Raw genomic sequence first — 27,005 nt, 5'->3', positions numbered from 1 at the left:
ATAATGGGACTGAAGAGAGGGGATTCTAGAGTAGAGTACTGAAGAAGTAGAGAAACAGAGGATATTTACAAAGTTAAAGGAAGACAAGCACTGAAGGCAAATCCTGTGAGCAGTGGTGCTGGCAGTAAGTGAGGGAACATTAGATAAGTGCTTGGTTGTAGAGCAACCCAGAGAATCAGGAAGAAGAACAAATAGACCTTAGTTGGAAGGGGTGGCTACCCATATTTTCTCAAGGTAATCAAGTTGCTATCCACTTTTTAATAAAAATATAGTGAGTAGCACAAAGCAGTGCCTGACATTAAATGTTTACAATTTTTAGCTATTAGTACTAGTAAGTTATTTAAAAAAAATTAATGGCTCCCTTCTTTTCTCCTCATATGATATAGGTGTAGTTTATATTCTGATTCCTTCCCTAAACTGGGTTTCTTGAGGACTAAAGAACCTGTTTTCTTTCTGATCCTTGGATATGAAAAATTAATAAGTATCTGGTTATCAATCATATTTATGGAATAAATACGAACAGATAAATGTATGAAGGGCAGAAAGGAGGAAGGAAAATAATACAGACTTAAATATTCTATACAAGAATACTCTATCCTAGAAACTATTCAGCAAGATAACATACAGTCTTCCCTCAGTATCTGTGAGGGGTTGTTTCCAGGACTCTCTGGGGATAACAAAATCTGTGGATGCTCAAATCCCACATTCAGCCAGCTGAGTCCCTTGTTCCTATCTGAGCTTCCATATCCACCATGGATCAGGTAGTACTGTATTTATTGAAAAAAACTGTGCATATAAGTGGACACATGGTTCAAACTCATGTTGTTCAAGGATCAACTGTAATCTAACTACAAATCGGAGAGGGCATAAAAGTGTTTTTATTCAGCAAAGCTAGATTTGAATCAGGAAATTTCTACATGTATGCCCTCAATAACTTTATATTATAAAATGAGGTGAAACTCCAGCATAAAGACTTGTAATTAATTATTTTTTTTCTTGTTAATCATCCATTTTATACATATAGGTGTATACAGGTCAATCCCAATTGCCCAATTCATCACACCACAACCCCCCCACCTGCCACTTTCCCCCTTGGTGTCCTTATGTTTGTTCTCTACTTCTGTGTCTCAATTTCTACTCTGCAAACCAGTTCATCTGTACCATTTTCTAGGTTACACATATATGTGTTAATATACGATATTGTTTTTCTCTTTCTGACTTACTTCATGCTGTATGACAGTCTTTAGATGCATCAACATCTCTACAAATGACCCAAGTTCGTTCCTTTTTATGGCTGAGTAATATTCCTTTGTATATATGTACCACACCTTCTTTATCCATTCGTCTGTCGATGGGCATTTAGTTTGCTTCCATGACCTGGCTATTGTAAATAATGCTGCAATGAACACTGGGGTGCATGTTACTGTCAATTTCCTCTTTTTAGAGCTGTTAGCAGTTGCCTTACATATTGAGGTGCTCCTATGTTGAGTGCATATATATTTATAATTGTTATATGTTCTTCTTGGATTGATCCCTTGATTATTATGTAGTGTCCTTCCTTGTCTCTTGTAAGATTCTTTATTTTAAAGTATTTTATCTGATATGAGAATTGCTACTCCAGCTTTCTTTTGATTTCCACTTGCATGGAATATCTTTTTCCATCCCCTCACCTTCAGTCTGTATGTGTTCCTAGGTCTGAAGTGAGTCTCTAGTAGACAGCATATATATGGGTCTTGTTTTTGTATCCATTCAGCAAGCCTGTGTCTTTTGGTTGGAGCATTTAATCCATTCACATTTAAGGTAATTATTGATATGTATGTTCCTATTCCCATTTTCTCAACTTTTGGGGGTTTTGTTTTTGTAGATCCTTTTCTTCTCTTGTGTTTCCCACTTAGAGAAATTCCTTTAGCATTTGTTGTAGAGTTCGTTTAGTGGTACTGAATTTTCTTAGTTTTTGATTTCTCCTTCAAATCTGAAAGAGATTCTTGCCGGGTAGCATAATCTTGGTTGTCATTTCTTCCCTTTCATCACTGTAAATATGTCGTGCAACTCCCTTCTGGCTTGTAGAGTTTCTGCTGAGAAATCAGCTGTTAACCTTATGGGAGTTCCCTTGTATGTTATTTGTCATTTTTCTCTTGCTCTTTCAATAATTTTCCTTTGTCTTTAATTTTTGCCAGTTTGATTACTCTGTGTGTCAGCATGTTTCTCATTGGGTTTATCCTGTATGGGACTCTCTGCACTTCCTGGACTTGGGTGGCTATTTCCTTTCCCATGTTAGGGAAGTTTTTGACTATAATATCTTCAAATATTTTCATGGGTCCTTTCTCTCTCTCTTCTCCTTCTGGGACCCATATAATGTGAATATTGTTGCTTTTAATGTTATCCCAGAGGTCTCTTAGGCTTTCTTCATTTTTTTAAATTCTTTTTTCTTTATTCTGGTCTGCAGCCATGAATTCCACCATTCTGTCTTCCAGGTCACTTATGTGTTCTTCTGCCTCAGTTATTCTGCTATTGATTCCTTCTAGTGTATTTTTCATGTCAGTTATTGTATTGTTCATCTCTGGGTTTTTTTGTTCTTTAATTCTTCTAGGTCTTTGTTAACCATTTCTTGCATCTTCTCAATCATTGCCTCCATTTTTTTTTCCGAGGTCCTGGATCATCTTCACTATCATTATTGTGAAATTTTTTTCTGGAAGATTGCCTATCTGCATTTCTTTTCATTGTTTTTCTGGGTTTTATCTTGTTTCTTCATCTGGTACATAGCCATCTGCCTTTTCATCTTGTCTATCTTTCTGTGAATGTGGTTTTTGTTCCACAGGCTGCAGGGTTGTAGTTCTTCTTGCTTTTGCTGTCTGCCCTCTGGTGGATGAGGCTATCTAAGACACTTGTGGAAGTTTCCTGTTGGGAGGGACTGGTGGATAGAAGAGCTGCAAGACTTTTTTTTATTACAACCTAAGTTGAACTTTGGTAGGATCTCATTACTTTTTTTTTATTTCTACATTTTTTATTAGTTTCTGCTTTATAACAAAGTGAATCAGTCATACATATACATCTGTTCCCACATCCCTTCCCTCATGCATCTCCCTCCTTCCCACCCTCCCCATCCCACCCCTCCAGGCAGTCACAAAGCACCGAGCTGATCTCCCTGTGCTCTGCGGATGCTTCCCACTATCTATCTACCTTAAGTTTGGTAGTGTATATATGTCCATGCCTCTCTTTCGTTTTGTCACAGCTTACCCTTCCCCCTCCCCATATCCTCAAGTCCATTCTCAAGTAGGTCTGTGTCTTTATTCCCGTTTTACCCCTAGGTTGTTCATGACATTTTTTAAAAAATTCCATATATATGTGTTAACATACAGTATTTGTCTTTCTCTTTCTGACTTGCTTCACTCTGTATGACAGACTCTAGGTCTATCCACCTCATTACAAATAGCTCAATTTCATTTCTTTTTATGGCTGAGTAATATTCCATTGTATATATGTGCCACATCTTCTTTATCCATTCATCCGATGATGGACACTTAGGTTGTTTCCATCTCCGGGCTATTGTGAATAGAGCTGCAATGAACATTTTGGTACATGTCTCTTTTTGAATTATGGTTTTCTCAGGGTATATGCCTAGTAGTGGGATTGCTGGGTCATAGGGTAGTTCTATTTTTAGTTTTTTAAGAAACCTCCATACTGTTCTCCATAGTGGCTGTACCAATTCACATTCCCACCAGCAGTGCAAGAGTGTTCCCTTTTCTCCACACCCTCTCCAGCATTTATTGTTTCTAGATATTTTGATGATGGCCATTCTGAGTGGTGTGAGATGATATCTCATTGTAGTTTTGACTTGCATTTCTCTAATGATTAATGACGTTGAGCATTCTTTCATGTGTTTGTTGGCAGTCTGTATATCTTCTTTGGAGAAATGCCTATTTAAGTCTTCTGCCCATTTTTGGATTGGGTTGTTTGTTTTTTTGCTATTGAGCTGCATGAGCTGCTTATAAATTTGGGAGATTAATCCTTTGTCAGTGGCTTCATTGGCAAATATGTTCTCCCATTCTGAGGGTTGTCTTTTGGTCTTCTTTATGGTTTCCTTTGCTGTGCAAAAGCTTTGAAGTTTCATTAAGTCCCATTTGTTTATCTTTGTTTTTATTTCCATTTCTCTAGGAGGTGGGTCCAAAAGGATCTTGCTGTGATTTATGTCATAGAGTGTTCTGCCTATGTTTTCCTCTAAGAGTTTGATAGTTTCTGGCCTTACATTTAGGTCTTGAATCCATTTTGAGCTTATTTTTGTGTATGGTGTTAGGGAATGATCTAATCTCATACTTTTACATGTCCCTGTCCAGTTTTCCCAGCACCACTTATTGAAGAGGCTGACCTTTCTCCACTGTACATTCCTGCCTACTTTACCAAAGATAAGTTGGCCATGTGTGCGAGGGTTTATCTCTGGGCTTTCTATCCTGTTCCATTGACCTATCTTTCTGTTTTTGTGCCAGTACCACACTGTCTTGATTACTGTAGCTTTGTAGTGTAGTCTGAAGTCAGGGAGCCTGATTCCTCCAGCTCCTTTTTTCGTTCTCAAGATTGCTTTGGCTATTCGGGGTCTTTTGTTTTTCCAAACACATTTTGAAATTTTTAGTTCTAGTTCTGTGAAAAATGCCAGTGGTAGTTTGATAGGAATTGCACTGAATCTGTAGATTGCTTTGGGTAGTAGAGTCATTTTCACAATATTGATTCTTCCAATCCAGGAGCATGGTATATCTCTCCATCTATTTGTATCATCTTTAATTTCTTTCATCAGTGTCTTATAATTTTCTGCATACAGGTCTTTTGTCTCCTTAGGTAGGTTTATTCCTAGATATTTTATTCTTTTTGTTGAAGTGGTAAAGGGGAGTGTTTTCTTGATTTCATTTTCAGATTTTTCATCATTAGTGTACAGGAATGCCAGAGATTTCTGTGCATTAATTTTGTATCCTGCTACTTTACCAAATTCATTGATTAGCTCTAGTAGTTTTCTGGTAGCATCTTTAGGATTCTCTATGTATAGTATCATGTCATCTGCAAACAGTGACAACTTTACTTCTTCTTTTCCAATTTGGATTCCTTTTATTTCCTTTTCTTCTCTGATTGCTGTGGCTAAAACTTCCAAAACTATGTTGAATAAGAGTGGTGAGAGTGGGCAGCCTTGTCTTGTTCCTGATCTTAGTGGAAATGGTTTCAGTGTTTCACCATTGAGGACAATGTTGGCTGTGGGTTTGTCATATATGGCCTTTATTATGTTGAGGAAAGTTCCCTCTATGCCTACTTTCTGCAGGGTTTTTATCATAAATGGGTGATGAATTTTGTCGAAAGCTTTCTCTGCATCTATTGAGATGATCATATGGTTTTTCTCCTTCAACTTGTTAATATGGTGTATCACATTGATTGATTTGCGTATATTGAAGAATCCTTGCATTCCTGGAATAAATCCCACTTGATCATGGTGTATGATCCTTTTAATGTGCTGTTGGATTCTGTTTGCTAGTATTTTGTTGAGGATTTTTGCATGTATGTTCATCAGTGATACTGGCCCGTAGTTTTCTTTCTTTGTGACATCATTGCCTGGTTTTGGTATCAAGGTGATGGTGGCCTCGTAGAATGAGTTTGGGAGTGTTCCTTCCTCTGAAGTTGTTTGGAAGAGTTTGAGAAGTTTGGATGTTAGCTCTTCTCTAAATGTTTGATAGAATTCGCCTGTGAAGCCTTCTGGTCCTGGGCTTTTGTTTGTTGGAGCATATTTAATCACAGTTTCAATTTCAGTGCTTTTGATTGGTCTATTCATATATTCTATTTCTTCCTGATTCAGTCTTGGCAGCTTGTGCATTTCTAAGACTTTGTCCATTTTTTCCAGGTTGTCCATTTTATTGGCATAGAGTTTCTTGTAGTAATCTCTCATGATCTTTTGTATTTCTGCAGTGTCAGTTGTTACTTCTCCTTTTTCATTTCTAATTCTATTGATTTGAGTCTTCTCCCTTTTTTTCTTGATGAGTCTGGCTAATGGTTTATCAATTTTGTTTATCTTCTCAAAGAACCAGCTTTTAGTTTTATTGATTTTTGCTATTGTTTCTTTCATTTCTTTTTCATTTATTTCTGATCTGATCTTTATGATTTCTTTCCTTCTGCTACCTTTGGAGTTTTTTTGTTCTTCTTTCTCTAATTGCTTTAAGTGCAGGGTCAGGTTGTTTACTCAAGATGTTGCCTGTTTCTTAAGGTAGGATTGTATTGCTATAAACTTCCCCATTAGAACTGCTTTGCTGCATCCCATAGGTTTTGGGTCGTGGTGTTTCCATTGTCATTTGTTTCTAGCTATTTGATTTCTCTTTGATTTCTTTGATTTCTTTGATTTCTTCAGTGATCACTTCGTTACTGAGTAGTGTATTGTTTAGCCTCCATGTGTTTGTATGTTTTACAGATCCTTTCCTGCAATTGATGTGTAGTCTCATAGCATTGTGGTCGGAAAAGATACTTGATACAATTTCAGTTTTCTTAAATGTACCAAGGCTTGATTTGTGACCCAAGATATGATCTATCCTGGAGAATGTTTCATGAGCACTTGAGAAAAATGTGTATTCTGTTGTTTTTGGATGGAATGTCCTATAAGTATCAATTAAGTCCATCTTGTTTAATGTATCAGTTAAAGCTTGTGTTTCCTTATTTATTTTCATTTTGGATCATCTGTCCATTGGTGAAAGTGGGGTATTAAATTCCCCTACTATGAGTGTGTTACTGTTGATTTCCCCTTTTATGGTTGTTAGTATTTGCCTTATGTAGTGAGGTGCTCCTCTGTTGGGTGCATAAATATTTACAATTGTTATATCTTCTTCTTGGATCGATCCCTTGATCATTATGTAGTGTCCTTCCTTGTCTCTTCTAATAGTCTTTATTTTAAAGTTTATTTTTTCTGATATAAGAATTGCTACTCCAGCTTTCTTTTGATTTCCATTTGCATGGAATCTTTTTCCATCCCCTTACTTTCCATCTGTATGTGTCTCTAAGTCTGAAGTGGGTCTCTTGTAGACAGCATATATATGGGTCTTGTTTTTGTATCCATTCAGCCAATCTGTGTCTTTTGGTGGGAGCATTTAGTCCATTTACATTTAAGGTAATTATTGATATGTATGTTCCTTTTCCCATTTCCTTAATTGCTTTGGGTTCGTTATTGTAGGTATATTCCTTCTGTTGTGTTTCTTGCCTAGAGAAGTTCCTTTAGCATTTGTTGTAAAGCTGGTTTGGTGGTGCTGAACTCTCTCAGCTTTTGTTTGTCTGTGAAGGTTTTAATTTCTCCATCAAATCTGAATGAGGTCCTTGCTGGGTAGAATAATATTGGTTGCAGGTTTCTGTCCTTCATCACTTTAATTATGTCCTGCCCCTCCCTTCTTGCTTGTAGACTTTCTGCTGTGAGATCAGCTGTTAACCTGATGGGGATTCCCTTGTGTATTATTTGTTGTTTTTCCCTTGTTGCTTTTAATATGATTTCTTTGTGTTTAATTTTTGACAGTTTGATTAATATGTGTCTTGGTGTATTTCTCCTTGGATTTATTCTGTATGGGACTCTCTGTGCCTCCTGGACTTGGTTAACTATTTCCTTTCCCATATTAGGGAAGTTTTCAACTATAATCTCTTCAAATATTTTCTCAGTCCCTTTCTTTGTCTCTTCTTCTTCTGGAACCCCTATAATTCGAATGTTGGTGAATTTAATGTTGTCCCAGAGGTCTCTGAGACTGTCCTCTGTTTTGTTCATTCTTTTTTCTTTATTTTCTCTGCATCAGTTATTTCCACTATTTTATCTTCCACCTCACTTATCCGTTCTTCTGCCTCAGATATTCTGCTATTGATCCCATCTAGAGTATTTTTCATTTCATTTATTGTGTTTTTAATCGATGCTTGATTCATCTTTATTTCTTCTAGGTCCTTGTTAACTATTTCTTGCATTTTGTCTATTCTATTTCCAAGATTTTGGATCTTGGAAATAGAATCTTGGATCATCTTTACTATCATTATTCTGAATTCTTTTTCAGGTAGACTGCCTATTACCTCTTCATTTGTTAGGTCTGTTGGGTTTTTATCTTGCTCCTTCACCTGCTGTGTGTTTTTCTATCTTCTCATTTTGTTTATGTTACTGTGTTTGGGGTCTCCTTTTTGCAGGCTGCCGATTCGTAGTTCCCATTGTTTTTGGTGTCTGTCCCCTGTAGCTAAGGTTGTTTCAGTAGGTTCTGTAGGCTTCCTGGTGGGGGGGACTAGTGCCTGTGTTCTGGTGGTTGAGGCTTGATCTTGTCTTTCTGGTGGACAGGTCCTTGTCTGGTGGTGTGTTTTGGGGTTCCTGTGGCCTTATTATGTTTTTAGGCAGCCTCTCTGCTAATGGGTGGGTTTGTGTTCCTGCCTTGCTAGTTGCTTGGCATAGGGTGACCAGCACTGTAGCTTGCTGGTCGTTGTCTGAAGCTGGGTGCTGGTGTTGAGATGGAGATCTCTGGGAGATTTTCCCCGTTTGATATTATGTGGAGCTGGGAGGTCTCTTGTGGACCCGTGTTTTGAATTTGGCTTTCCCACTTCAGAGGCCCTGACTCCTGGCTGCAGCACCAAGAGCCTTTCATCTACCGGGCTCAGAATAAAAGGGAGAAAAAGTAGAAAGAAAGAATTAGTAGAAGAAAGAAAGAGAGAGAGAAAGAAAGGAAGAAAGATAGAAAGGAAGGAAGAAAGAAAGAAAGGAGGGAGGGTGGGAGGAAGGACAGAAAGAAAGAAAGAAAGAAAGGAGGGAGGTACAAGGGAGGAAGGAAAGAAAAAGAAAGAGTGATAGGTAGATGGGAGGGAGGGAGGGAGGAAGGAAAGGAATAAATAAATAAATAAATAAAGACAGGAGGGAGGGAGGGAGGAAGGAAAGAAAAATAAAGAGTGAAAGGAAGAAGGGAGGGAGTTAGGAAGGAAGGAAAGAAAGAGAGAAAGAAGGAAATGAGGGGCAGAGGGAGGGAGGGAGGAAGGGAAGGTAGGAATAAAAGAAAGAGCAGGTAAAGTAAAATAGAATAAAGTATAAAATATAGTAGCATTATTAAAATTAAAAAGTAATTATTGAAAAAAAAAACGGACAGGTAGAACCCTGGGACATATGGTGGAAGCAAAGCTATACAGAGAAAATCTCACACAGAAGCATACACATACACAGTCACAAAAAGAGAGCAGGGGGAAAAATCGAAAATCTTGCTCTCAAAGTCCACCTCCTCAATTTGGGATAATTCGTTGTAAAAAGAGGAAAAGGGGGAAAAGTCTGAAATGTTGCTCTCAAAGTCCACCTCCTTAATTTGGGATAATTCGTTGTAAAAAGAGGAAAAGGGGGAAAAGTCTGAAATCTTGTCCTCAAAGTCCACCTCCTCAATTTGGGATGATTTGCTGTCCATTCATGCACTCCACAGATGCAGGGCACATCCAGTGGACCGTGGGGCTTTATTCTGCTGCCTCCGAGGCTGCACAGAGAGATTTCCCTGTCTCTTCTCCGCTCTCACAGCTCCCGGGTCTCAGCCTTGGACCTGGCCCCGCCTCTGCGCATAGATCGCTGGAGGGCGTCTGTTCTTCGCTCAGACAGGATGGGTTTAAAGGAGCCGCTGATTCAGGGGCTCTGGCTCACTCAGGCAGAGGGGAGGGAGGAGCGCGCAGTGTGAGGTGGGCCTGCGGCGGCAGAGGCCGGCGTGACGTTGCACCAGACCGAGGCGCTCCGTGCGCTTTCCCGGTAAAGCCGTCCCTGGGTCCTGGGACCCCGGCAGTGGCGGGGTGCACAGGCTCCCCGGAAGGCGGGGTGGACAGTGTCCTGCACTCGCACACAGGCCTTGTGGCAGCGACAGCTGCAGCCCCAGCGTCCCATGTCCGTCTCCGGGGTCCGTGCCTTTAGCTGTGGCTCGCGCCTGTCTCTGGTGCTTCTTTAAGCAGCTCTCTTAATGCCCTCTCCTCGCGCACCAGGAAACAAAAGGGAAGAAAAAGTCTCTTGCCTCTTCGGCAGCTCCAGACTTTTTCCCCGGACTCCCTCCGGGCTAGCCGTGGTGCACTAACTCCTTCAGGCTCTCTTCCTGCCGCCAGCCCCAGTCCTCTCCCTGCGCTCCGAATGAATCCCGATACCCGAGCCTCAGCTCCCAGCCCCCCCCCCCCCGCCCCGGCAGCCGCACAGACAAGCCTCTCGGGCTGGTGTGTGCCTGAGGGCACCGATGCTCTATGCGGGAATCTCTCCGCTTTGCCCTCCACACCCCTGTTGCTGTGCTCTCCTCCGCTACTCTGAAGCTTTCCCCCTCCGCCACCTCTAGTCTCCACCCGCGAAGGGGCTTCTAGTGTGTGGAGACCTTTCCTCCTTCACGACTCCCTCCCACTGGTGCAGGTCCCGTCCCTATCCTTTTGTCTCTGTTTTTTCTTTTTTCTTTTGTCCTACCCAGGTATGTGGGGAGTTTCTTGCCTTTTGGCGGATCTGAGGTCTTCTGTCAGCGTTCAGTAGGTGTTCTGTAGGAGTTGTTCCATGTGTAGATGAATTTCTGATGTATCTTGGGGAGGAAGGTGATCTCCGCATCTTACTCTTCTGCCATCTTCCTCCGGGACCCCTCTTTTTTTATTCTTTTTTCTTTATTCTGCTCTGTGGTGGTTATTTCCACTATTTTATCTTCTATGTCACTTATCCATTCTTCTGCCTCAGTTTTTCTGCTATTCATTCCTTCTAGAGAATTTTTAATTTCATTTATTTTGTTTTTTATCATTGTTTGTTTGCTCTTTAGGTCTTCTAGCTCCTTGTTAAACTTTTCCTGTATTTTCTCCATTCTATTTCCAAAATTTTGGATCATCTTTACTATCATTACTCTGAATTCTTTTTTAGGTAGATTACCTATTTCCTATTCATTTGTTTGTTCTGGTGGGTTTTTACCTCGCTCCTTCATCTGTTGCATATTTCTCTGTCTTCACATTTTGCTTAACTTACTGTGTTTGGGGTCTCCTTTTTGCAGGCTGAAGGTTTGTATTTTCTCTTGTTTCTGGTGTCTGCCCCCACTGGGGAAGGTTCGTTCAGTGGGTTTTGTAGGTTTCCAGGTGGAAGGCACTAGTGCCTGTTAATCTGGTGGATGAGGCTGGATCTTCTCTTTCTGGTGAGCAGGACCAATCCCCTGATGTGTTTTGTGATCTGTGAACTTATTATGATTTTAGGCATCCTCTCATCTATTGGGTGAGGTTGTGTTCCTGTCTTGCTAGTTGTTTGGCTTGGGGTGTCCAGCACTGGAACTTGGTGGTCATTAAGTGGAGCTGAGTTTTAGCATTGAGACTGAAATCTCTTGGAGAGCTCTCGCCATTTGATATTATGTTGGGTTGGGAGGTCTCTGGCCGTCCAATGTCTGAACTCAGCTCTCCCACCTCAGATACTCAGGGCTGATGGCGAGCTGGAGGACCAAGATCCTTTCAGCCACACAGCCTAGAAGAAAAGGGAGGAAAAAAAAAAGAAAGAAAGAAAAAATAAATAAATAAAGTTATTAAAATTAAAAAATATTAATACAAAGAATTTAAAAAGTTATAAAAATAGAAAAGATGAAGAGAGCAATGAAACGAATAAACAAATCCACCAATGATAACAAGCACTAAAAATTAAGATAAACATGTAAATCAGAAACTAGTCAATCACATACAGCAAATCCCAAGTCTACAGTTGCTTCCAAAGTCCACTGCCTAATTTTTGGGCTGATTCATTGTCTATTCATGTATTCCACAGATGCAGGTACATCAAGTTGATGGTGGAGATTTAATCCTCTGCTCCTGAGGTTGCACAGAGAAATTTCCCGTTCTTTTCTTTGTTCACACAGCTCCTCAGGTTCAGGTTTGTATTTGGCCCTGCCTCTGCATGTAGGTTGCCCTCTGGTGTCTGTTCTTCACCCAGACAGGAGGGGGTTAAAGGAGTGGCTGATTAGGTGGCTCTGGCTCACTCAGGCTGTGGGAAAAGAGGGGTACAGAATGCGAGGCAAGCCTGTGGCATGACGTTGCAACAGTCTGAGGCATGCCATGTGTTCTCCCAGGGAAGTTGTCCTTGGATCATGGGACCCTGGCAGTGGTGGACTGCACAGGCTTCCAGGAGGGGAGGTGTGGATAGTGACCTGTTCTTGCACACAGGATTCTTGGTGGCTGCAGCAGCAGCTTTAGCATTTCATGCCTGTCTCTGTTGTCCACACTGATAGCTGCAGCTTGCACTAGTCTCTGGAGCTCGTTTAGGTGGTGCTCTGAATCTCCTCTCCTCGTACACCCCAAAACTATGGTCTCTTTACTCTTAGGCAGGTCCAGAGTTTTCCCCAGACTCCCAGACTTCCTCCTGGCTAGCTGTGGTGTACTACCCACCTTCAGTCTATGTTCACGAAGCCAACCCTAGTCCTCTCCCTGGAATCTGACCTCTGAACCCTGAGCCTCAGCTCCCAGCCCCCACCCGCCCTGGTGGGTGAGCAGCCAAGCCTCTTAGGCTGGTGAGTGCTGGTTGGCACCGATCCTCTGTGCAGGAATCTCTCTGCTTTGCCCTCTGTACCCTTATGCCTGTGCTCTCCTCCATGCCTCTGAATCTTCCCACCATCCATCTTCTGTCTCCACCAGTGAAGGGGTTTCCTAGTCTGTGGAAACTTTTCCTCCTTCACAGCTCCCTCCCAGTGGTGCAGGTCCCATCCCTGTTCTTTTGTCTCTGTTTTTTCTTTATTCTTTTGCCTTACCCAGGTACGTGGGGGCGCTTCTTGCCTTTTGGGGAGTGTGAGGTCTTATGCCTGCATTCAGTAGGGGTTCTGTAAGAGTTGTTCCACATGTAGATGTATTTTTGATGTATTTGTGGGGGGAAAATTGATCTCCACGTCTTAGTCCTCTGCCATCTTGAAAGTCCTCCTGCAATTTGTTTTTATTTCATATTTCTTTGCTCTAGGTTCAACATTAAGTAAAGGATATAAGGATCTATGACATGCAAATAAAAGAAGGTTTGCTTTATTCTAATACAGAATTAAAAAGCCAATTAAAACATTTTGTTCCTAAAGGTTGAAGTCAAGGAATAACGATGGAAAAACCTGACTTGTTTCCCAGTCCATATTCTTTATTTCATAAAATCTTTTTTATATGTTCATCTTACATGAAAATGCATAATGCTTCTTTTCCCACTCAGTCTCACACACATCCTGGAATTCCCTGTGTGCTGTCAGCCTGGGAAAATAGTCCTTTAAGGTTTTGCTGTCTCTATTCATTGCATATACTATAGCTTTGTACATGTTTATTTTGCTAGTTATATGTGTTCAGGCAGGAATTCAAATACATGATTCTCATTCTAGCTTTCCAAGAGAATTCCCCTGAGGGGGGAAAAAACAATGTACATGTTTCTCCTCTTATTTGACAAAACCAAAAACAATCCTGGATTTAGACCCTTACAAGGAAATATGTTCCACACAAAGTAAGAGTGAAGGACTATCTTTGTTTCTCTTCTAGCTTTTGAAACTGGTTGACTTTTATTATGAGAAAATATAGGCAGCATAGCATTAACTCTAAAACCAAGGGGTCTTTTGTGCTTAATTGCCAGGTAGAAGGGACAGAGCATTACAGACAAGTAAAATTTCTTGCCAGAGGCGTGATAGGGCCATGGTCATACTTTGTGTTTAATAATTGTATAATCTTTTCATATTGGGGCTCAGTTAAGAAAAGTATCCATGTCCTTGAGTACAGGGGAAAAAAATAAACTGTTGAAAATCCAGTTTAGGGGGCTTCCCTGGTGGCGCAGTTGTTGAGAGTCTGCCTGCTGATGCAGAGGACATGGGTTCATGCCCCAGTATGGCAAGGTCCCACATTCCACAGAGCAACTGGGCCCGTGAGCCATGACTGCTGAGCCTGCACGTCCGGAGCCTGTGCTCCACAACGGGAGAGGCCACAACACTGAGAGGCCTGCGTACTGCAAAAAAAAAAAAAAAAAATCCAGTTTAGGGGAAAATGATGTGACTTGTGGAGAAATATCCAACTTCAAGTCAGTTCCCGGGCCCATAAGTGCATGAAGTTCATGAAAAAGTCTCCAGCAACCAATTGTGATTACTCTCTGCCTTTAATTACTTTTCAACTGATGTGGAACTCAAGATATTATCAGCCTCTGCTTTACGGAGGTAGACAGTTGGGCAATTCAGTAGAGGGCAGAAAATGAACAAAAAAATCAGAATGATGAATAGAGAATGCTGCTTGAAAAAACTTAAAATTTTTTTTGATATGGTCTTCGTTGGACATTTTTTTCCCCTTATCTGCTTGTATTTTCACTTTCAAGTTGATAACTCCCAGACTGAGTTGAAACACGATGATGTTTCTGCCATTCTCTTCGGCGTTCATTGTGACTTTTTTTTTATCATCAGCAGAAATAGAGGGAGACTGAATTAAATGGGAGCTGCAGAACTTGTGAGTGTGATAACAATACAAATGGATTTTCTCTAACAGAGAAAAACAGCTGTCTCCATTATTTGAATGCTTCACCTTTCTCCATTCCATTAATTGGGTCTTTGATCACAAGCTGAGGTGGAGAGGCCCTGATAAGGAATAGGTTATTAGTAAAGTAGCCTAAAGGAATGAATTGGGCCTGGTACTTGCTGCAGAAGATGAGATAAACTCATAATGCCTGTGGATGTGAGTGGTGGAGAGTGATAGGGCCTCCGACTGCCCTGAACTGCTTGCAAAGGGAGAAGACTAATACTCTAGTGCTATGATAGCTAATGCAGGATATAAATTTAGCTCCCGGGAATGGAATAGGATAGAAATTCCATAAAGAGTTTTCTGTAAATGGCTTACACTTTTATATCAAACTGTGGCAGAGTAGTTGCTAAAAAATAAAATAAAATAGTTTCTTGATCTCACTATATGTTGAATACAACTGAAATCTTTCATATAAAATGAAGAAAAATGACTGTTAAATTTGTTCTCCAAGACATTAATAAGAGCACCCTTTGAAGTGTGGTAAAGCTAAATTGGAGGAATTAAATTTGATTGAATCTAAGCCTGTTTATTTTTCATTTCTGCAGAGTGAGTGTTGAGTGATTTGTAATACTTCATTGGAAATCTTCAGGAACTTGCTATCATGTAATCCATTTTTTTTTTTTTTGCTGAAGAATACAACCGCGGGGGACAAGGCCATATTGGTTTGTTGTTAATGTACTGGAAAGAGGTACTATGGAGAAAACAGTTAATATTAAATTATGAACACAAGGTTATCTTTCTGCCGCACATGCTCCACTGCCCTAGGCAGGGGTAATCTGTTAATAGCATTCAGCCAAAATGACACCATTAAGGAACTGAAGCTACACATCTTTTGCAAGCTGAATGATGTATAAAGCTGGTTTTCTATCATCCTAGATGCAATAAATTATCCATGCTGCTAAAAATTGAGACAAGACAGAAGTTAGATAGAACCGGCACCCAAACATAAGTGGAAGACCAGCCTGGCAGAAAATGACATTAAGATGTGAATGCTACCATCATGGTGTTTTTATTTGTGTTGTTCTCTCTCCCCCCAGCTCTGATTTTTAGGCTTTGGGGGCCATGATGACCGATGGACTATCGTGGCATTTTCATGGTAGAGAGTGAGGAGTGACTGAGAGAGAAAACGAATAACACATACAATTATGTAGATGAGCACCTCAGGAAAGGTTTGGATGTCAGATCTACTTTGAATGAATCATTGCCTTTCAGCTTTAGTTTCTGATTGTCAATGCCTGCACACAAAATGAAGGGCATTATAAATGGTCTATATTGAGAGTTATCTGATTGGTGTGTGCACATTAGGAAACCATAACCTACTCATACTCATTGCCCTACATATTATTGGTTCCATCAGCATGCACAATAAATAGCTGGGGAAACAATTTAGGATGATTTCCCCTGATGGTTTTTCTCATTTTAAATTAATACTAATGCTTAATAGACTTAAGAGACATAGGGCAGCTATTTGCTCTAGCAGAGCTCCTCACAGTATGAGGAAAAAAAGTTTTTCTAAACTGCAATGGCAATACCAGTGAAAAAAAGTAATATATTAAATCAACGAATGTATATTAAATTTGCACCAATTTCTCCAGCACTCTGGTAGGCACTGGCCATGTAAAGATAAAAATAAATCATCCCTTAAAACCTTATAATCTAGTGGGGACTCAGACAATTGCAGCAAAATGTTGTAATGAGGGAGGTTAGAGGAATGTCTGTCAGGAGAATGAGGGCTGGCTTCACAGAGGAAGTGACCAGCACAAAGAGAGGTTTTTAAATATCCTGGTACAGAGAAAATAAGCATAACCAATAAATCCAACCATAGTCCTTATCATATTTCATATGATTTTAAGGGTGGAATTAGCAATATATACATAAGCAGATAACTATAGTGAAAGCATGGAATTTAGCACACAAACCAAATGAGGAGACAATGTGAGGTATTCCCAGAAACCCAGAAGTGAGAACATTCAGATTGGACTGGGGTAACCGGACAGGAGAGATTTTATTGGGGTCCAGAGCATCATCCCCAGCCCCTCTCTGACATTCTTCACTCCCAATTATTCACCAGTTCTAGTGTGTTCTATATATGAAATATCTGTCATTTGATCTATTTTGTCCATCTTTATGAACATAACCTTAGTGAATAAAAATTTTCGATTTGTATCACTACCATACCCTCTTCACTGGTATCTCTGCCTCAGTTTTGTCCCTCTCCAATCCTATCTCTGGAGGGAGGCCAGAGTGATTTTTCTTAAACAAAAATTGAACTGTCAAATCCAGTGTAAATCCTGTGTTGTGGTTGCAATAAGGTAAAGACCAAATTCCTTAATCTGGTGTAGAAAGCTCAGAGTATTCTGGCCTGGCTACCTCTTGAGCCTCTACTCTTGTAATTCTAACTGCATCTGTGCTCTAGATACTGCAGCTATCCTCAGTTTCTCATTTTGTCAACCCTTATCCACCTCTAAACCTTCAAGCATTGGTTGCTTTTGCTTACATTTACTTCCCAAACCTATCGTCTCATTCCTTCCCTTCTCCTAACTCGTTTGAATTTATGATTCAGATGCTAGAACTTTCCCTGACAGATAAATATGGGGCAAAGTGCCCTTGTCTCTGCCCTTGTGACACTGTATTTCTCCCATCTATGTAATTATCCTAGAGAGTGTATATTCTATAAAGGTAGGGTCTGTAGGTATCTTGTCCACTTCATATCTCCAGTTCTTGGCACAGTGAGAGTAAATATTTGTTGAACACCGAATAAATGATGTGGACAATACATAAATAACAACCTGGAGAAATGGTTGGGAATGACCACAGGAAGATATCAGGACCACAGGGAATGAGTTGAGATCATTCTGATCCTTGGAGACATTTCTCACCGACTGAGCTAAGGAGAACTGAGGAGTAAACTCAATTGGGAGCTGAATAAAAAGAGAAGAGAAGGGTGGTTTTTTAAACTGCAGTGCCTTGACAAGAAATAAGCCTTTATTGGAAAAGGAGAAAGAAGAGATTGGTCAGGAAAGCTTAGATGGCTGCGCTGACTATTTTATCCTGTGCTAAATTGTTCAAACTGAATTGGGATGTTCCATGCACTTGCAATATAGTTGCTTACTGTTGAAATTTTATTTTGTACTGTGTAGACCTTTTGATATCATAAGGGGTAGTCTTGAGGTAGACATAATGTAGGGAAGTTATTCTGAATATCTTATACCAAGGCTATATACAAATATCACAGTGAAGTGACTGTAAATTTGAAATTAGATCAACAATTATTAAAAATTGATTAAAAATCAGATTAACAATTGATTCATTAAACAGCATTTATTTACTCCTTATCTTGCTCCAAAAACTTATAGACAAGAGAATGAAGTATGATGCTGGCTTGCAAAGTGTCCACAGCCAGGGAGAAAAGACCGAAAAAGCAAGTGAACAAATAATTACAATGAAATGTCATAAATGTTATGACAAGTTGCTATGTAGGTCAGAAACTGGGGAAAAAGAGAGAAAGGAAATTTCTTAGAGAAGACAACATTTGAGCTGCATTTCAAAAACCCAGGAGTAACGAGTAAGGAAAAATAGGAAGAAGAAGGATGCTAGAGGCAGAGGAAACAGCAAAGATACAAAGTCAAAGGAAGAATTTTAAAAAGTTTTGTGGGCAACTATTTGGGCATAGCTAAGATTTTTCAGAGCATCTCTTTTCTCAAATACTTTGTCTCATTGTCCTCATAAGAATTCTTATACTTGTCAGATCCTTCAATAGTCCTGGTTTCCCAGACAACTCACAAAGTATAAGGCCCTCCGTGATATGACCATGGTTTATCTCTTTAACAACAACATTGTACCCATCTTCTCCAACAACACCAGAATGCTTGCTGCTTCTTTCCTACCATGACTTTTTTTCTCTCCATGCATTTTTTTTAATGGTCACCCCTCTGACTGACATGCTTTTTCTACTGGCTGCCATCCCCAGTCCACCTCTTCCCACCCTGGGTTAGATGCTCCTACCCTATGTAATAAAGATGCTCCATTTATTTATTCAACAAGCATCAATCAAGCCTCTTCAAGTACTTAAAAGCGTGAGTTCTGGGGCCATATGCCTTGGGTTTGAGCGCTCTCTGCCTGATCTAGTAGTTATGTGAACTTGGGCAATTTGCTTAACTTCTGTGTATGCTCCAGTTTCCTCCTCTGTGAAATGGGGATAATTATAATGCCTATTTTACATGGTTTGGGGGCAGATTAAATAACAAAATTATTTTAAAAATATCCATAACATAACTCAAAATATTTAACCATATTATAATCATCACCATCATCTTAATGATTAACTATTTCTAAGAGCCAAGCTCTAAGCTTAGATAGTGAAGACACAAAAATGCATAAAGCACAGCTCCTGCCATCAAGAATTTCATAATCTGTTGGAAAACAGACATAACCAGACAGTAATAAAAGAGTGTAGATTATTCTATGACATGCATAAAGTGAACATAGACTTTTTGAAGAAGCAGGAGTCTTCTATATTTTGTAGAACCATTGAGATGGTTGTTTTAATCTGTTTGAAATCTACTCAGAGAACTACCAGCTATTTTTAAACCACTCTGCATAAATCTGGCATTCAGGTATCAACATAAATAGGAGGAATCTAGTATAAAATGATTATTGCAGCTGAGAATTAAATTTAGCTGAGGACAAGCACTCTTAGAAGTGAGAAGGAACATCTCAAGCCCACTTGGCTCTATGCCTTTATGTTATAGACGAGGAAACAGTGACACCACTCCACCACAATTGGTTAAGTCCTTGGACTAGAATCATGCAGTGCAGTAGTGGCTGCATGAAGGGTAGGACCCACATTTTCCCAACCTTAGTTCAGCACTTTTTCCATAACTTCACTGATGTCCCTTTGGTTTTGTCCTTTCATTACCATGATTCGTTTCAAAATCTGTACAAACCTCTGTTTCCCCCCAGAAAGTTACACATGGCTTTCCAGTCTCATGTTATTCATCTGACATTCTGGGCTTGGGCCAACCTCAGTGCAGCCTCCAACCACAATGGAACCTGGAAGATACCTCCTGCTCTCTGCATAGCCCGTCCAGAGAGTATCAGTCCAAAACTACTCCTTCCTTTTCTGATGTCACTGCACAGAGTTTTCTGAACCTCTACTTTTTGTACCTCATTTCATTCTATATTGTTTCACATTTCATGTATCGCCCTTGGATTTTTTCACATACGTGTTTTCTAGGGAAAAGTGCAAATCACGCAGGTATTTCCAAGTTGCCTAACCCATGCTACTAGGTATATTGGGTTGCTCAAATGCATGTTGAATGGAACCGAATTAAACTTAAGTACTATTCCTCCAAACTCTAAGTCATTTGGGAAAAAAAAAATACATCTTTCTTATTTTCCTATGTATTTTAGGGGTAGTGTTGAAAGCCTTGCTTTCCTCAATTTTTAATAAACTGGCTATTTAAAGAACATTCTGTACTTTGTAAACTCCAGTTTTTCCCTAAGGTTTACATAAGCCATTTGTTGTGCCAGAAACAATACTCTTCCTAACTTGCTTGGATAACATCTCTTTAAACAATACAGCTTATTATTCTTTTAATGTACTAAAACTATTGACATATACACTTTAAGATTTTCTCTTATTTATTTATTTATTTATTACCTGATTGTCCCACAGGATTCTAGGAAGGTTTAAATCTCTATTTTCTTTTTTCCTTTGCGCTGTTGGCTCTTGATTCTAATTATTTTCTTATACTTGTTTTTTTTTTTCAGGTTTTCTATTATAACAAGTGAAAAATGTTAAGATGGGGAGCTGAGCTATAGGTAGCTTCTTAAATATACTAAACTCTTTTCAACTATCTGAAACTAGTTTTTCAGTTAATTTTTAAAGTTAAATTTATTTTCAGGAAGATTTCCTATTATGGTCCTGGCCAGGAAGATTTAGATCAGAGCCTGAGTCTCCATCTTTCCATCTGTACAATAGGTTAGCCCACCCATTGTTATTGTGGAGAATAGTGACTTAATGCCTGGGAAGATCTTTGAATATTCAAGAAAAGATTAGCTTGGCAAAACTGTGATTGGCTGAAGGATGACTGCCATATGAATACTGCGTGCATATTGTACACTTTTCTAAGATTTACGAGAGATAGCTCATAGGTTAAAGGCAGGACGTAGAGAGCAGATAGTGTTCAGAAACAAATTGTATACCTACTGTAGTCATCATTTCAAGCATCCTTAGCAACTCCTGGTAATCCTGGCTGTAATCTAGCTTCCACTGCTTTTAATCAAGCATTGAATTTGCAATATTTATGAGGAAAAGTTCATTTGCCATGTTTAAATTAAAAAAATAACTTCTTCAAAGTTGGTTCTATCTAGGATAAATTGTTGAATAGGGAAAGACTTCTGGAAACCCCCAACTTATTTTTTTCTTCCATTTTCCTACCCAATGGTATCCTCACTCTTTTCTAACCCACTTCAAATGCCTGCTGTATCAAAACTGTCTACAGTTCTTCACATTCTTAATCAAACCCCAAACTCAGGAGAGTATTTTATAGAATTGTAACAAAACACAAAGTTTAAGATCAAGATTTTTTTACCCTCAAGAATAGTTACCTTATAATAAAGCACAAGAAACTTTATGACAATGTAATGATTCTCTAATTATGGTTTCCTAAGAATCAAGGAATAGATCTTGATATATATATATATATTCAGGATAGAAATAATCTTTTCAATTCCGTTTACATTACACTTGAATGAATTCAGCTAAAGACGCTAGATACGTGTAATACTTTCAACATTTGCTTCAGGCCTAGTATTTTCTTCAGAGAATTTTTAGAATTCCATGATACTCATCTTTTTTAATAGCTGAACCAACAGTGACTAGGTAAGGCAATTAAGATATAGACTTTGAAGCTGGACTCCATTGGTTTGACTCCTGGGTCTGCTACTTAATAGCACATTGCTGCAAATGGCAAAATGTCATTCTTTTTTTATGACTGAGCAGTATTCTAGTGTGTGTGTGTGTGTGTGTGTGTGTGTGTGTGTGTGTGTGTGTGTGTGTATAATATCATCTTTATCCATTCATATGTTGATGGACACTTAGTTTGCTTCCATATCTTGGAAATTATAAATAATGTTGCTATGAACATTGGGGTGCATATATCTTTTCCAATTAGTTTTTTTGTTTTTTTCAGATATGTACCTGGGAGTGGAATTGCCAGTCATATAGTAGTTCTATTTTTAGTTTTTTGAGAAACCTCCATACTGTTTTCCACAGTGGCTGCACCAATTTACATTCCACCAACAGTGTACAAGTGTTCACTTTTCTCTACATCCTCACCAACAGTTGCTATTTGTGTTCTTTTTGATGATAACCATTCTGACAGGTGTCAGGTGATATATCATTGTGGTTTTGATTTGCATTTCCCTGACAATTAGCAATGTTGAGCATCTTTTCTTGTGCCTGTTGGTCGTCTGCATCTCCTCCGGAAAATGTCTATTTAGTTCTGCCATTTTTTAAAAATTGTTTTTTAAAAATTTTTATTGGAGTATAATTTAGTTATGCCCATTTTTTTAAATTGTATTGTTTGGGTGTTTTTGTGTTGAGTTGTATGAGCTGTTTATATATGTTGGATATAAACCGCTTATTGGTCATACCATTTTCAAATATCTTCTCCCATTCAATAGGTTGCCTTTTCATTTTGTTTATGGTTTCCTTTGCTGTGCAAAATCTTTTAAGTATGATTATGTCCCATTTGTTTGTTTTTGCTTTTATTTCCTTTAGTTTAAGAGATGGATCAAAAAAATATTGCTGAAATTTAGGTCAAAGTGTGTTTTCCTATGTTTTTCCCTAGTAGTTTCATAGTATCCAGTCTTACATTTAGGTCTTTAACCAATTTGAGTTTATTTTTGTGTATGATGTTAGAGAAATTCTAATTTCCCTCTTTTACATGTTGCTGTCCATATTTCCCAGCATCACTTGTGAAAGGGACTGTCTTATAACCATTGTATATTGTTGCCTCTTTTGACATAAATTAATTGACCATAAGTGAGTGGGCTGTCTATCCTGTTCCATTGACCTATGTGTCTGTTTTTGTACCATTACTATATTGTTTTGATTACTGTATCTTTGTAGTATAGTCTCAAGTCTGGGAGTGTAATTCCTCCGGATCTGTTCTTCTTTCTCAAGAATGTTTTGGCTATTTGAGGTCTTTTGTGTTTCCATACAAATTTTAAAATTATTTGTTCTAGTTCTGTGAAAAATGTCATTGGTATTTTGTTAGGGATTGCATTGAATCTGTAGATTGCCTTGGGTAGTATGGTCATTTTAACAATATTGATTCTCCCAATCCAAGAACATGGTATATCTTTCTATCTGTTTGTCTTATCTTCAATTTCTTTCATTAGTGTCTCATAGTTTTCAGAGTACAGGTCTTTTGCCTCCTTAGATACATTTATTCCTATGTATTTTATTCTTTTTGATGCAATGGTAAAAGGGGTGGTTTCCTTAATTTCTCTTTCTGATATTTCATTGTTTGTGTATAGAAATGCAAAAGATTTATGAATATTAATTTTGTATCCTGCAACTTTACCAAATTCATCAGTGAACTCTACTAGTTTTTTGGTAGCATTTTTAGGATATTTGATGTTGAGTATCATGTCATCTCCCAACAGTGACAGTTTTACTTCTCTGTTTCCAATTTGACTTTCTTTTATTTCCTTTTCTTCTCTGATTGCTCTGGCAAGGATTTCCAAAACTATGTTAAATAAAAGAGGTGAAAATGGACATCCTTGTCTTATTCCTGATCTTAATGAAGTTGCTTTCAGCTTTTCACCATTGAGTATGATATTAGCTATGAGTTTTTCATATATGGCCTTTATTATATTTAGGTATGTTCCCTCTATACCTGCTTTCTGGAGAGTTTGATCATAAATGGATATTCAATTTTATCAAAAGCTTTTTCTGCTTCTATTGAGATGATCATATGGTTTTTATTCTTTGATTTGTTAATATGGTGTATCACATTGATTGATTTGTGGCTATTTGAAACATTCTTAAATCCATTATAAATAAATTCCATTTGATCACGGCATATGATCCTTTTAATGCATTGCTGGGTTTGGTTTGCTAATATTTTGTTGAGGATTTTTGCATCATTGTTCATCAGTGATATTGTCCTGTAATTTTCTTTTTTTGTGATATCTTTGTCTGTTTTTGGTATCAGGGTGTTGGTGGCCTCATAAAATGTGTTTGGAAATATTCCTTCCTCTGCAATTTTTTGAAATGTTTTGAGAAGGTTAGGTGTTAACTCTTCTCTAAATGTTTGGTAGAATTCACCTGTGAAGGCATCTTGTCCTGGACTTTTGTTTGCTGGGAATTGTAAAATTACTGATTCAATTTTGTTACTGGTAATTCATCAGTTCGTGTTTTCTATTTCATCCTGGTTCAGTCTTGGGAGCTTGTACCTTTCTAAGAATTTGTCCATTTCTTTTTGGTTTTCTGTTTTATTGGTATATAATTGCTCATAGTAGTCTCTTATGATTCTTTGTATTTCTGTCGTGGCAGTGGTAACTTCTCCTTTTTCATTTCTGATTTTATTGATTTGGGCCCTCTCCCTTTTTTCTTGATAAGTCTGGCTAAAGGGTTGTCAATTTTGTTTTTCTTTTCAAAGAACCAGGTTTTAGTTTCATTGGACTTTTTTCTTTTTTTAGTCTCTATTTTATTTATTTCTGCTCTGATCTTTATGATTTCTTTCCTTCTACTAACTTTGGGTTTTGTTTGTTCTTCTTTCTCTAGTTGCTTTAGGTGTAAGTTTAGGTTTATTTTATTTGAGATTTTTCTTGTTTCCTGAGGTAGGCTTTTTTCACTGTAAACTTCCCTTTTAGAACTGCTTTTGCCATGTCTCATGGGTTTTGGATAATCCTGTTTTTGTTTTCATTTGCCTCTAGGTATTTTTTGATTTCCTCTTTGCTTTCTTCAGTGATCCATTAGTTATTTAGTAGCATATTGTTTAGTCTCCATGTGTTTGTGTTTTCTGCAGTTTTTTTCTGATGGTTGATTTCTAGTCTCATAACGTTGTGGTCAGAAAAGATGCTTGATATGATTTAAATTTTCATAAATTTACCAAGGCTTCTTTTGTGGCTTGGTATGTGATCTATCCTAGAGAATGTTCCATAGGCACTTTAAATAAATGTGTATTCTACTACTTTCAGATGCAATGCTCTCTCTATATCTGTTAAGTCCATTTGGTCTAATGTGTTATTTAAGGCCTGTGTTTCCTTATTGATTTTCTCTCTAGATGATCTGTCCATGCATGTAAGTGGGGTGTTAAAATCCTCTACTATTATTGTGTTACTGTTGAGTTCTCCTTTTATGTCTGTTAATATTTGCCTTATATATTGATGTGCTTCTATATGTGTACACAATTTGTATACCTTCTTCTTGGACTGATCCCTTGATCATTATGTAGTGCCCTTCTTTGTCTCTTCTAACAGTCTTCATTTTAAAGTATATTTTGTCTTATATAAGTATTGCTACTCTAGCTTTCTTTCGGTTTCCCTTTGCATGGAATACCTTTTTCTACCCCTTTCAGTTTGTATGTGTCTCTAGATCTGAAGTGGGTCTCTTGTAGGCAGCATATATACAGGTCTTGATTTTGTATTCATTCAGTCACTCTATGTCTTTTGGTTGGAGCATTTTGTTCATTTACATTGAAGGTAATTATCAATATGTATGCTCTTATTGCCATTTTGTTAATTGTTTTGGATTTGTTTTTGTAGGTCTTTTGTCCCCCTTTCTTCTTCTTTTCTTCTATTCTCTTGTGATTTTATGACTATTTTTAGTGTTATGTTTGGATTCCTTTTCCTTTTTTGTGTGTATATCTATTATATATTTTTGTTTGTGGTCACCATGAGATTTTTGTATACCAGTGTGTTTTATATATGTGATTATTTTAAATTGTTGCTTTCTTAATTTCAAATGCATTTCAAAAACCATATATTTGTACTCTCATCCCCTCACAATCGTTCTTTTTGATATTATATTTTATACCTAATTGTCTTGTGTATTCCTTAACTTCTTATTGTGGATATAAGTAATTTTACTACTTTTGTCTTTTAACCTCCCTACTTGCTTTGTGAGTCGATGATTTACTACCATTGCTGTATATTTGCCTTTACCTGTGAGATTTTTCATTTAATAATTTTCTTGTTTCTAGTTGTAGCCTTTTCTTTCTTTTTTGCCTAGAGAAGTTTCTTTAACATTTGTCATAAAGCTGGCTCGATGGTACTGAACTCTTACATCTTTTGCTTTTCTATATAAACCTCTTGATTTCTCCATCAAATCTGAACAAAAGCCTTGCTGGGTAGCATATTCTTGTTCATAGATTTTCCCCTTTAATCACTTTAAATATATTTTGTCACTCCCTTTTGGACTGCAGAATTTCTGCTGAAAATTCAGTTGATAATCTTGCATGTTATTTATTTCTTTTCCCTTACTCTTTCTGATAGTCTCTCCTTATCTTTAGTTTTTGTCATTTTAATTACACTGTGTCTTGGTGTGGTCCTCTTAGGGTTCTAACTGTATGGGACTCTGAACTTCCTGGACTTGAGTGACTGTTTCATTTCCCAGATTTGGGAAGACTATTCTCAGTCCCTTTCTCTATCTCTTCTCCTTCAGGGACCCCTATAATGTGAATATTACTGTACTTCATTTTGTCACAGAGGACTCATAAACTGTCCTAATGTCTTTTCATTCCCTTTTTTCAGTTCAGTCGTAATGATTATCATTATTCTGTCTTCCTGATCTACTCCTCTGTATCATTTTCTCTCCTATTGATTCCTTCTAGTATATTTTTCATTTCAGTTATTGTATTTTTCATCTTTTTTGGTTATTATATTTTCTAACTCTTTGCTAAAAACTTCTAACTTCTTGCTCTGTGCATCCATTCTTCTCCCAAGTTCTTTGATCGTCTTTACAATCATTACTCTAAACTCTTTCTCAGATAGATTGCCTATCTCCATTTCACTTATTTCTTCTTCTGGGGTTTGATCTTATTCCTTTATCTGCAACATGTTCCTCTGCTATCTCATTTTGTCTTAAGTTGATATTTGTATTTTTACATATGTGGTAGCTTGGGTGTTTTTCATCCCCAGAGAAGTGGCCTTCTGTAGATGTTCTTTGTGTTCTAACAGTGCATTCACCTCTTGTCACACAAGCTATTTGCTCTAGGGATTATCTCTTAAAGGGCTGTGCGTGTCCTTCTCTTGTGGTGGGCTATGTTTACAGTCTGGTAGGATTGGTTGGCTCCTAGCCCAGTTGATTGCCAGGCCTTGCCTTGTGTGGATGCTGCTGGATGCTGTTTAGCAGGGCCAGGTCATGAGGTGGCTGACTGCAGAACACTATGGGACCCTGGGGTTAGTGCTGGCTCACTGGTGGGTGGAGTCAAGGTCCTGAAGTCTCTGGAGCTGTTGTCCACGAACTGACAACCAAGTCAGGTCCTGGGGTTAGTGCT

Source organism: Mesoplodon densirostris, chromosome 13 (assembly GCF_025265405.1).
Source record: "Mesoplodon densirostris isolate mMesDen1 chromosome 13, mMesDen1 primary haplotype, whole genome shotgun sequence".
Lineage (NCBI taxonomy): Eukaryota > Metazoa > Chordata > Mammalia > Artiodactyla > Ziphiidae > Mesoplodon > Mesoplodon densirostris.
The sequence above is the reverse complement of the archived record's forward strand: the minus strand, read 5'-3'. Positions refer to the sequence as shown.